Genomic DNA, 12,890 nt, shown 5'->3' on the forward strand with positions numbered 1-12,890 from the left:
GCTGACAGTCTGATGGGTACTCCTTTGTAGGTGACTGTCCCCTTATCCCTTGATGCTTCTAGGATTCTCTCCTTCATTTTGGTCTTGGCTAATGTAATTATGATGTGCCTTGGTGTGTTCCTTCTTGGGTCCAACTTATTTGGGACTCTCTGAGCTTCCTGGATTTCCTGGAAGTCTATTTCCTTTGCCAGACTGGGGAAGTTCTCCTTTATTATTTGTTCAAATACATTTTCCACTCGTAGCTGTTTCTTTCCCCCTTCTGGTAACCCTATAATCCGGATGTTGGAACGTTTAAAGATGTCCTGGAGGTTCCTAAGCCTCTCCTCATTTTTTTGAATTCTCATTTTTTCCTTCCTTTCTGGTGGGATGTTTTGTTCTTCCTTCTGGTCCATTCCATTGATTTGAGTCCCCGTTTCCTTTCCATCACTATTGGTTTCCTGTGCATCTCCCTTCATTTCAATTAGTTTAGCCTTCATAAGTTCCTCTAATTTGTGACTTTGTTCCTCTAATTTGTGACTATAATCTACCAGTTCTGTGAGCATCCTGATAAATAGTGTCCTGAATTGTGCTTCTGAGAGGCTGGCAATCTCTCGGTTGCTTAGAGCTATTGGTTCTGGGACTTTGAGTTCTTCTTGCGCCATCTTTTGGGTTGTTTGTGCCTGTTCCATAGCAGGATCAGAGCCCTAAAATGTTCACTAGAACAGGACAACTAAGTCGCTGGGTTGTGACGTTGTATGTGGGGGCGGGGTCATAGAGGGATACTGGCTCTCACTGGTATTGCAGGGCAACTAAGTCGCTGGGTTGTGACGCTGTATGTGGGGGCGGGGTCAAAGAGGCACTATGGCGTCCTGTCTGCTGCCTGCTGCCACGGCCCTCACCGGTGCCGCAGTTGCTGCCATCACCGGGCCCACCTGTTAGGTCCCACTGCACACGAGTGTGCCACCACCGTCAGCCCTCGCCCCCTGGGGCCTGTGTGGAATGTCTCACTGTGCGCGAATGTGCGCCCGCGGTCTGCCCCGTACCCCAACTGGTTCCGGGCTGCCTGCGTGCCTAGGTCGGGGGCCCTGTCCTGCCCGACCCTGCTCGCTGCTGGCTCCGCCCCTCTTACCGTCCCGTTGAACGGTTAGATGTAGTCGGACTTCCGTATAATTCAATTTTCTGTCCTTTGGTTGTGTCTTTGTTTCTCCAAATCTTTGTTGTATTCAAACTTGGTTGTGGGAGAAGGCACAGTGTTTCCACCTATGCCTCCATCTTGGCGGAAGTCTCAGAAAATTAAAAATTAATGGGAATAAATAGGATCTCAAGAGTTAAAGATTTTAGCCTTAATTGATAGGCTTAAGTAATTAAAGCTAGAACTGAAGAGTTAAAAAGATTTCAACCATAGTTGATAGGCTTAAGTGACTAATGCATATGGAAAGGTGTTACTCCAAATTTGGGTAGCTATTGCATAAAGACTCCTTTCCTTTTTCACCAAACCTCTGCCCTGGAATTTTGGCTACTGGATGGCAGGTTTGGGTAGCAGGACGTCAATACTACCCAAAGCAATTCACAGATTCAGTGCAATGCCTATAAAAATACCAATAGCTTTTATTACAAAATTAGAACAAATAATGCAAAAATTATATGAAAACACAAAATACCCCAAATAGCACAACAGTCCTAATAATTAAAAACAAAGCTGGCAGTATCATGCTATTTGATATCAAACTATATTACAAGTAATAATACTAGCATAAAGAGACACATAGACTTCCTACCAAGATGGAGGCGAAAGCAGACACACTATGCCCCCTCACACAACCAAACGAAGGACAAAGACAATTTAAAAACAAAAGCAACCAAAAGTGACAAAAATCGAATTGTATGGAAGTTGGACAACCAAGGGATTAAAGAAGAAACGTTCATCCAGAACGGTAGAAGGAGAGGAGACGGGCAGTCAGGCGGAGAGGATTCATGGAAAGTTGGCAGTGGAAGACCAGCGAGGCAGCAGCTGGTGGAGTGGGGGGTCCCACATTCCCATCCAGATAAACCGGGAGGAACAACTGCAGAGCAAGAGAGACCACTCAACCCAGGGCTACAGCTCAGGGAAATAAAGCCTCAAACCTCTGACTGAAAACACCAGTGGGAGTTGAGGTGGCAGCAAGAAAAACTCCCAACTTCTCAGGAGAGTTAGTTGGCGAGACCCACAGGGTCCTAGAATGTACACAAACCCACCCACCCAGGAATCAGCTCCAGAAGGACCCAATTTGCCTGTGGGTAGTCATGGAAATGACCTGAAAACCAGCGGAGAGCAGAGAAAGCACCATTGTTCCCTCTCAGACCCTTCCCCCGCATACAGCGTCACAACACAGGTATGTGGGTTACCCTGCCCTGGTGAACACCTGAGGCTCCACCCCTTACTACATAACAGGCATGAGGAGACCAAAAAAAAAAAAAAAAGCCCAAATGAAAGAACAGATCAAAGTTCCAGAAAAATACAACTAAGCAAAGAAGAGACAGCCAACCTATCAGATACACAGTTCAAAATACCACTAATCAGGATGTTCCCAGAATTGGTTGAATATAGCAGCAAATTAAGTTTAAGAGAAATGAAATAAAGCAAAATGTACAGGGCACCAACAGTCATAGGAAGGAAACTGGGACTCAAATCAATGGAGTGGACCAGAAGGAAGAAAGAAACATCCAATCAGAAAAGAATAAAGAAACAAGAATTCAAAAAAATGAGGAGAGGATCAGGAACCTCCAGGACATCTTTAAACGTTCCAACATCCGAATTCTAGGGGTACCTGAAGGGGAAGAGGAACAGCAACAAGTGGAAAACTTATCTGCACAAATAATAAAGGAGAAATTCCCCAATATGGCAAAGGAAATATACTTCCAGGATATTCAGAAAGCTCAGAGAGTCCCAAAGAAGGTGGACCCAAACAGGAACATACCAAGGCACATCATAATTGCATTACCCAAGATTAAAATGAAGGAGAGAATCTTAAAGGCAGCAAGAGGAAATGAAAGAGTCACCTACAAAGAGGAGTGCACATCAGACTGTCAGCTGATTTCTCAAGAGACCTTACAGGCTAGAAGGGACTGGAAAGAAGTATTCCAAGTCGTGAAAGGTAAGGACCTACACCCAAGATTGCTCTATCCAGCAAAGCTTTCATTTAGAATGGAAGGGCAGATAAAGTGCTTCTCAGATAAGGCCAAATTCAAGGAGTTCATTATCATCAAGCCCTGACTATATGAAATGTTAAAGGAACTTACCTAAGGAAAAAAAGATAAAAATATGAACAGTGACCCTGGCTGGTGTAGCTCAGTGGATTGAGCGTGGGCCTGCGAACCAGAGTATCGTGGTTCGATTCCCAGTCAGGGCACATGCCTGGGTTGCAGGCCAGTTCCCAGCAGGGGACACACGAGAGGCAACCATACATTGATATTTCTCTCCCTCTCTCCTTCCCTTCCCCTCTAAAGTTAAATAAATAAAATCTTTAAAAAAAATATGAACAGTGAAACGACAGCAAATTTACCATTATTAACAACCACACCTAAAACAAAAGCAAACTAAGTGGACACCTAAAACAGGAGTGGAGACACAGAAATGGAGATCACATGGAGGGTTAGCAACAGGGGAGTGGCAGGAGGTGGGGGAGAAGTTACAAAGAATAAGTAGCATAGATGGTGGGGAGAAAATAGGAGGAGGGCAGGAGTAGTGTGGAAAATGTAGAAGCTAAAGAACTTATAACACATGGACATAAACTAAAGGGGGGGAATGTGGGTGTGAGAGGGTGTGCAGGGTAGAGGGGAATGAAGGGGGGAAATGGGACAACTGTAATGAATGGCATAATCAATAAAATACATTAAAAATTAAAAAATTTCAAATCAAAGGAAACCATCAACAAAATGAACAGACAACCTATTAATGGAAGAAGATATTTGCCAATGATGATTTTAGATATATCAGCAGTTAATATAATTTATAGAGAACTCATACTATCCCAAAGAACAAATAGTCCAATTAAAAAATGGACAGAGGACCTGAATAGATATGCAAAGCATGAACACTAATCTTCAGAGAAATGCAAATAAACTCACATTAATAAACTATCATTAATAAAACAACAAAGAAGTGTTGACAAGGATGTGGAAAAAAGGGAACCCTCGTTCACAGATGGCAATGCAAATTGGAGCAGACACTATGGAAAACAGTATGAAAGTTCCTCAAACAATTAAAATGGTACTACCACATAACCCAAAAATCCCAATTCTGGGTATTTATCCAAAGAAATCCAAAACTAATTAAAAAAGACACATACACCCAATGTTTACTGTAGCATATTTTATAATAGCCAAGGTATAGAAGCAACCTAAATTTCCATTAATAGATAAGTTGGTAAAAAGGTTATGGGAAATACAGACAATAGAATTTTATTCAACCAGAAAAAAGAAGGCAATCTTACCTTTTGTGACAGCATGGATGGACCTAGAGGGTACTATGTTAACTGAAATAAGTCCAACAGAAAAAGACAAATACCATATGGTTTCACTTATACATGGAATCTAAAGAACAAAATGAACAAACAAAATATAAACAGACACATAGATACAGAGAACAAATTGATGGTTGCCAGAATGGAGGAGCGAAGAGGGGCTGAGTTAAAATAGGGATTAACAACTACAAATTGGTAGTTATAAAACAGTTCTGGGGATGTAAAAGTACAGCATAAGGAATACAGTCAATAATATTGTAATAATTCTGTACAGTGCCAGATATGTACTTGAAATATCAAGGGGACCACTATGTAAAGTACATGATTATCTAACCACTATGCTGTATACCTAAATCTAATACAAATGATATTGAATGTAAACTGTAACTAAAAATAGAGTTAAAATGTTTTAAAAAGTATAACATAATGATTATATTTAAATCCAGAAGTTTTTTTAATAGAGCACCTTACAAATAGACACTTTTATATATTTTTATTGTTGGTCAATATAAGACTTTCTATAATAAGAACATATTACATTAAAATAAATTTTGTGTGAAGAATGAATGAGTTCCAAGAGGAAAAAATGCACAAAAAAGAAACTCTATTAAAGATAAGTTTGTTCAAATAGAGTGTTCTTTTAAGGAGATTATGGTATCAAATTACTATGGTATTTAGATTCCATGGGATAGTTTTAAAAGCATACTGCAGCACTTTTGTTTCAAAATGTCAATATTTTCAATATAAAAAATTATATTCATCTTTAAACCTACTCTAAAAATTTTTAATGTCAATTTCAAATTACAAGGCAAAACAGCGCTTTTCAAAATTCTTTTGCAGAATATGTAAGTCTGCAAAAGACTTACATATTCTTTTATACATTTTTGAAGGTCACTGTTTTAATGATTTTCCTTTCTCTCCTTCAAACATTTCTGTCTCAGTGTCTTCAGATGTTAGAAATCTTACAGATTCATCTGTAAAATATTGCTCTTCTCAGTTTTTACACTTCCTCAATCACATATACCAATCTTTATCTTAAGTCCAGACCCTCATACTACATTGTTGCTCTATCCTTACTCTCCATCACAGTTGTTGGAACCAACAACACCCAACAACTTAGAAACCTATAATTCACCCAGGCTTCTCCCCTCCCCTTCTCCCACTTTGCCAACTGGCAGGTCTTGGAAGCCTTACCTCTTAATTCACTCATCTATCTCACCTCCATTTCAATTATATCACCCTTTCATATGCCTATATGCTCTCTTTCTCTTACAGATCCCTTATGTGTTCTCTATTGCCTCTAGTCTCTACACCCTCAAATTCACCTCCACAAAACCACTAGAGGTAATAAATTAAAAACAATCATCCAGCATTGGGGTAAAGGCCAAGCCCCTCAACATATCACTGAGAACCAGGGCCACTCACTGCTGGCCAGCATGGAGGTTTTGTGTAAAATTTCTCTAAGTACATGCAACCTTCTGGTGTAGAGGGCCTGGCAAACAGCCCAAGCTGTATTTCAGCTCTCAGCTGGCCCCTCAAATAGGTACCCTTGCTCTGGACACAACTTAAAAAAGCAACATTTTACCTCCAGTGACTCTGCCTGTGAGATTTACCAAAGCCAGAAGGTAAAGTACACCCATTGCTAGAGACCTAAGGCAGCTAGGACACAGGACAATTAAAAACAACAACAAAAAACTTAGTATGGAAAGCTCTCTTTCCATAAAAAATCAGATTTTCCCCATTTCATCTTGCTAATCCTTTTTAAAACAAAACCACAGACATATTAGTAAGTAAATACATAATTTAATATTTAGAATTTTAAAAAATTTAAATGAGGTACAAAAATCTTTGTGAAAACAATCACAATTATACATTGGGAGTCCTGATGGAGCTAAGCAGGAAATTTGCATTCTAAATTACCTATTTTGCCATGAACAATGCACACTTTTTGGCCCAAATTTTTTAGGGAAAAATAAGGATGTGCATTATACATGAGTATAATGATTACATGTCATGGGTATAATAATCCCATGTATAATGTGCACAAAAATGTGGGTGCACATTATACATGGCAAAGATATAGTAACATATTTGCTATAACTAATAGCCAGTGGCCAGGCATTGGTGGTTCTTTGGTAAAAACTAATACCCACTGAATGGTGCAGCCACTTTGGAAACACTTCGGTAGTTTCTCAAATGCTAAACAAAGAAATCTTACAGGTTAATGTTTACTGTATAATCCTGCAATTCTACCCCAAGGTAAATTACCAAAAGAAAGAAAATTATATGACCACACTAAAATTTGTGCATGAATGTTCACAGCAGCATAATAGTGAACACAACTCAAATATCTATCAATTGACAAGATGAATGGATAAATAAAATATATATCCAAAAATAGAATTTTCTAAAACAAGATTTTCATAGTAAAAATGCCATAAACTTTTAAACTTAGAAGTGCCTACATTTTACTGACTTTGATCTCTTAATACCATCTTTAAATACGTTTAAAACAAATTAAAACTATCAAATGAACTTTTTACTGCAATATACCTATACTTTATCATTTTAAGAAAGATAACCATCACTTACTGAAAATGCCATAAAATCCATAGCTATTGAAAATAGTTGCCCTGGCTGGTGTACCTCAGTGGATTGAGCATGGGCCTGTGAGGCAAAGAGTCACTGGTTTGATTCCCAGACAGGACACATGCCTGGGTTGCAGGCCAGGTCCCTAGCAGGGGACACATGAGAGGCGATCACACATTGATGATTCTCTCCTACTCTTTCTCCTTTCGTTTCCCTCTCTCTAAAAATAAATAAATAAAATATTTTAAAAAAATAGTGGTCCACTTCCTGCCAAGATGGAGGTGTAAGTGGAAATATTGTGCCTCCTCCCACAACCAAATTTAAAGACAACAAAGTTTTAGTAACAAAAACGCAACCAAAACACAGGAAATTGAACTGTATAGAAGCCCGACAACATCGAACCATTCATCCAGACCAGTAAGAGGGGCAGAGTCAGCACTGGCGGAGTGGGGTTGCGCAGGAAAAAGCTGCCCCACCAACCCAGGAGCCTAGGAGCCCAGGAGCCCAGGAGCCCAGGAGCCCAGGAGCCCAGGAGCCCAGGAGCCCAGGAGCCCAGGAGCACAGGAGCACAGGCGGCTATTGGTAGATCCCAGGCCTGGGGTGGCAATGGGCGGACCCAGTGAGGGCGCAGGGCAGCTGGCTGACCTCAGTCACACATTCACACTCAGATAAACCAGGCAAAGGAGCAAGCAGTGAGACAGACTGTGCAAACTAGGGCCCCAGCAACAGGAATTAAAGCCTAAAAGCACCAATTGGGAAAACTTTCCAGCTTAAGGTGCCAGGAGAAGCTCCCCGGCTCAGAGAAAGTTTCTTGGAGAGACCCACAGGGTCCTAAAGGGTGCAGAAGCCCACACACCTGGGAACCAGCATCAAAGGGGCCCAATTAGCTTGTGGGAAGCAGCAGAGGGGTCAGAATCCTGAGAGAGAGCAAAAGAAATGCCATTGCCCCTCTCTGACCCCGTCCCCACTTACAGTGTCACAACCCAGCCACGTGGGGTGCCCCACCCAGGTGAACACCTAAGGTTCCACCCCTCATACGTAACAGGCACAAACAAACCAAAACATTATGGCTCAAGAAGAACAGCTCAGAGCCCCAGAGCCAATACTGCTAAGCAACCAAGAGATAGCCAACCTATCAGATGCACAGTTCAAAAACACTGGTGATCAGAATGCTTACAGACCTGGTCCATTTTAGTCACAAATTAGCAGAACAAACGAAGGCTAAACTAAGTGGAATGAAGGGAAATGCACAGGAAACCAATAGTGCGGGAAAGAAAACTGGGACTCAAATCAAGGGAATGGACCAGAAGGAAGGAAAAAAATAACCAAACAGAAAAGAATGAAGAAACAAGAATACAAAGAAATGAGGAGAGGCTTAGGAACCTCCAGGACGTCTTTAAACGTTCCAACATCCAGATTATAGGGGTACCAGAAGGGAGAAAGAAACAGCCATGAGTGGAAAACTTATTTGAACAAATAGTAAAGGAGAACTTCCCCAATCTGGCAAAGGAAGTAGACTTCCAGGAAATCCAGGAAGCTCAGAGAGTCCCAAAGAAGTTCGACCCAAGAAGGAACACACCAAGGCACATCATAATTACACTAGCCAAGATTAAAATGAAGGAGAGAATCCTAGAAGCAGCAAGAGATAAGGGGACAGTCATCTACAAAGGAGTGCCCATCAGACTGTCAGCAGATTTCTCAAAAGAGACCTTACAGGCAAGAAGGGGCTGGAAAGAAGGATTCCAAGTCATGAAATCCAAAGACCTACAGCCAAGATTGCTTTATCCAGCAAAACTTTCATTTAGAATGGAAGGACAGATAAAGTGCTTCTCAGATAAGGTCAAGTTCAAGGAGTTCATCATCACCAAGCCCTTATTCTATGAAATGTTAAAGGGACTTATCTAAGAAAAAGAAGATGAAAAATATTAACAGTCAAAGGACAGCAAACTCACAGTGACTAACAACCACACCTAAAAGAAAAGCAAACCAAGAGGACAGCTAGATCAGGAGTGGAACCATAGAAATGAAGAACACATGGAGGGTTAGCAACAGGGGAATGGGAGGAGGAGAAGTGGGGAGAAGGTACAGAGAATAAGTAGCATAGATGGTAGGTAGAAAATAGACAGGGAGGAGGGCAAGAATAGTATGGGAAATATAGAATCTAAAGAACTTGTGACACATGGACATAAACTAAAAAGGGGAATGGTGGGAGAGGGGGTGTGCAGGGTGGAGGAGGATGAAGGGGGGGGAATGGGACAACTGTAATGGCATAATCAATAAAATATATTAAAAAAATAAAATAAAACCTGAGAAAGTCCGTTAAAAAAAATAGTAAAGTCTATTAATAAAACACACATGAACAGAAAATTTTAAAAAATAAAAGAACAAAATAGTGGTCCACAGAGATTATTGAGAATTACATCAATTGATTTCATTTACTTCCAGCTAAGGAAGGTTGTTTTCTGAAACAAATTGATTTCACTTAAATTTAAAAATTTACAATTATGTTTTGGCTTCTTCTGTTGAGCAAGGGAAGACCAATTTTCTCCATTTTAGTGAATCTTTTAAAATATATGAAACTACTTTAACTGTCTGAAATCTTTTTATCTAAATATCCAAATACTCTGGGTGGGTGGGGCAGGGGAAAGTGGTGGCAAGAAAATGGATACAACTGTACTTGAACAACAATTAAATGAATGAATGAATAAAAAGAAATATCTAAATATTCTGAGTAGTTATGTGGGCTAATTTTTCCAATAAAATCTAAAAAACATAATGGATGATATTCACACAGAAATGACCGACTTTTTATGAACATACGCTAACAAAAAATTTCAGGAACACAAAACAGAACTAAGCAGCAAACCACCCCAAATCTCACCAAATACAAACAATGCTAAAATGACATGAATACTGTTCTCAGACCTCGCTTTATTTTTATCCACTGGTGAATAAAACAAAAGAATCAATATAGTATGTTTTTAAAAAGAACATCTGGTTTATCTTTATACAGATATAAGAGAAAAAATTAAATGTTATAAAGCTTAAAATGGAAGAAACTGTTACTATACACTAGATAAATGCTCCTTTACCACAAGAAAAGTAATTTCTAAGAGAAATTCCTGCTAAAGAGTAAGGGAAAAAAATTTTTAAACCATTAAAAAGGTAGAATTTTATTTAACTTCCATTTTTAGAAATACCAAATCGCTCCAGCCACACTTTTCAAATCCATACCTTTAAACATTCTTCCAATACTTACAGTGCCTCTGGGTAGGTAGTTATATTACTTTTACTTTGTCAAGATTTACTACTGACATTCTGTTATGAAACCATAATTCATCTGGGTATCTCATTTGGACTTTTTACTTAAATGGATTTATGGCACCCATTCTTTTGTTTAGCTGGATTCCATCACCAACTAGAAACTCTTTAAGAAGTTTCAGATATTTAGTGCTTTCATGTCTAAGAAAGCTTGCCTGCTGCTTTTGTTCTTAAACATGTCTAGTATAAAATTCTTGGATTCTTCTTCTGAGAACTTTGTACCTATTGCTCTACTATCTTCGGTCACTATAGAAGTTTGAGGCCAGACTGTTTTCTCCCCCTGTCAAGGACTTATTTTGCTTCTTGGCACCCTGATTATTTTACTTATCCTTGAACTTTAATAACTTAACAGGATCTGTCTTGATATTGATCATTCTGTATAAATTGTTCCTGGAGACAGGTATGGTTATGTCCTATCAATCTATAGAGTACTTCCTTAACTTCACAAGGGAAAAATGCTTAAATTACAAATATTACTTTCTTTCCTCTACCAAGCTCTCCACCTCAGAAATGCATGTTCACATGGTATGCTGGATGATTTTAATTTGTCCTCCATATTTATCAACTTCTTTCTAATTGCTTTAATCTTTGTCCTTTTCTTCTGCATTCATTCTGATTATCTCCACTTTCTTCCAAGATAAAGGTCTGGCTTTTAGCCACACCTATTTCTTGTTTCTCCTCTTTTTATGTTAAATTTATAACATGGGTTTGGGGGCACTGGAATGTCCAATCTTTCATTATGCCTGGGCTAAATACTTCATCATTAATTTTAAGTTCTTCTATAGTGCACAGCACTCAGGTGGCATGTTGTTTTTTATCTTCTTACACAGAGGTGTTTGTTTTGGGCATACTGTACAGCTTATTAATTATCTTTTCTAGGAGTATGTCTGCCCTGTTCATGGCATCCCTTACCCTCCTGCTTAGGTACACCATGGGCAGTCCCATCCAGATTTTCTCTTTGGTGTGGAACAGTGTACATGGGCTTTCCTTGCTCATCCCCAGTTTGCCTGGCATGTGTCTGTCTACAGATGGACTGGGTAAGACTTTCTTCTAGGAAAGTTTTTTACAGCCTGAGGGATGGGGAAATGGGGCAAAGTAAGGGAAACGTTGGCTCAGGCTGTCACAGCCTTTGCTAAGAATCCTGGCCCACTCCACCAGCCAGACGTGTAAACCAGTCCTAAGAGTTCTGACTCACCAATTTGGAAAGCAACACGCCACGATAGCCCTTCCTGCAGGATGGCATATGGACATCCTCAAGCAAACCATTCATCACCACCACTATCACCCACACTTACAATTTCTCCAATTAAAGAGTATTCATGAGAAATCCTAGGATTTTACTGACCCTCTTTCTTTCTTCAACATTGTATCTTTGAGTGCAGAAGCCAAGTGATCCAAGATTCTTCTAATTCCTTTCTTAAATTCCAATTTTCCAGGTTTATGGCAGCAGCTGCATGCCTTTTCTTCTTTATAAAGGGTGCATTTTAGCCCCCTTTTTAAAAAACTATTTGTTTATGTTTGCTAAATATTAAGGGGAGAGTGACCTGAATTCTGTCTACAACCTTCACCAAGAAATATATTTTAAATATAACCAAATAATTTCAAACCTTTTATCATCTTAAAACCTAAACAGTAAACATTTTAAAAATAGGCAATCAGGTTCTTTACAAAAGTGCTAAAACCAGAAAGGCAATTTAATAAAGGTAGTTACTGTATTTCAAAATACTTTATACTTTATATCAAGAGTGAGAATGGAGTCAAAGGTAGCAGAGATGGTAAGGGCACAAGAGAAAATGAGTACCGAACATGAAATAAACCAATATTATCTGATCAATACTTAATATTTGAGGACAGGACATTATTATCCTCATTTTTATAGGTTAGAAAACTAAAGTTTGAAGAGCCTAAATCAGTGATTTGCAATTCTGGATGCAAATGAGAATCACCTGAGAAACTTTAGACATAAACGAATGCCTGGGCTCAATACTAGAGGTTGATTTAATTGTACAGTTCACCTTTGAATAATGAAGAGGTTAAGGGCAACAACCCCATGGACAGTATAAAATCTACTATAACTTAAGTCAACCGCCCACATATGAAGAGTGCCGACAGCCAGCTGACCCTCAAACAAATGGAACTTCAATTGTGTGGGTCAACTGAACATCAGTCAATTGAATTGTGTCAACTGAAAAAAATCTGTGTATAAGTGGACCTGCTGAGTTCAAACCCACATTTTTCAAGGGTCACCAGTGTTCTGAAATGGGATTAAATCAAGAACACCAGTTTATACAGGATGGGGCAAAAGCAGGTTTGCAGTTGTGAATATGTGACACAGAGTTTATTCTTATATTATTATTTATGAATTACTGTATCATTTTCTGCATGAACAACTATAAACCTACTTTTGCCCTGCCCTCTATCATGTAATCAGGGCCACACTGCTGACCAGGATTCAAAAGTACGTCTACCTGACTTCCCAATACATACCATCTGAACATT

At 39.3% G+C, this 12,890-nt stretch overlaps 1 protein-coding gene across 4 annotated transcripts in view; it reads right to left on the minus strand.

The window, feature by feature from the left end:
• Window positions 1-12,890, minus strand: part of NCOR1 (nuclear receptor corepressor 1) — a 229,829-nt gene that overhangs the window by 168,681 nt on the left and 48,258 nt on the right. The window lies entirely within an intron of this gene.

Source organism: Sturnira hondurensis, unplaced genomic scaffold, assembly GCF_014824575.4.
Source record: "Sturnira hondurensis isolate 20B ecotype Veracruz unplaced genomic scaffold, ASM1482457v3 Scaffold0018097, whole genome shotgun sequence".
In the NCBI taxonomy this organism is placed as follows: Eukaryota; Metazoa; Chordata; class Mammalia; order Chiroptera; family Phyllostomidae; genus Sturnira; species Sturnira hondurensis.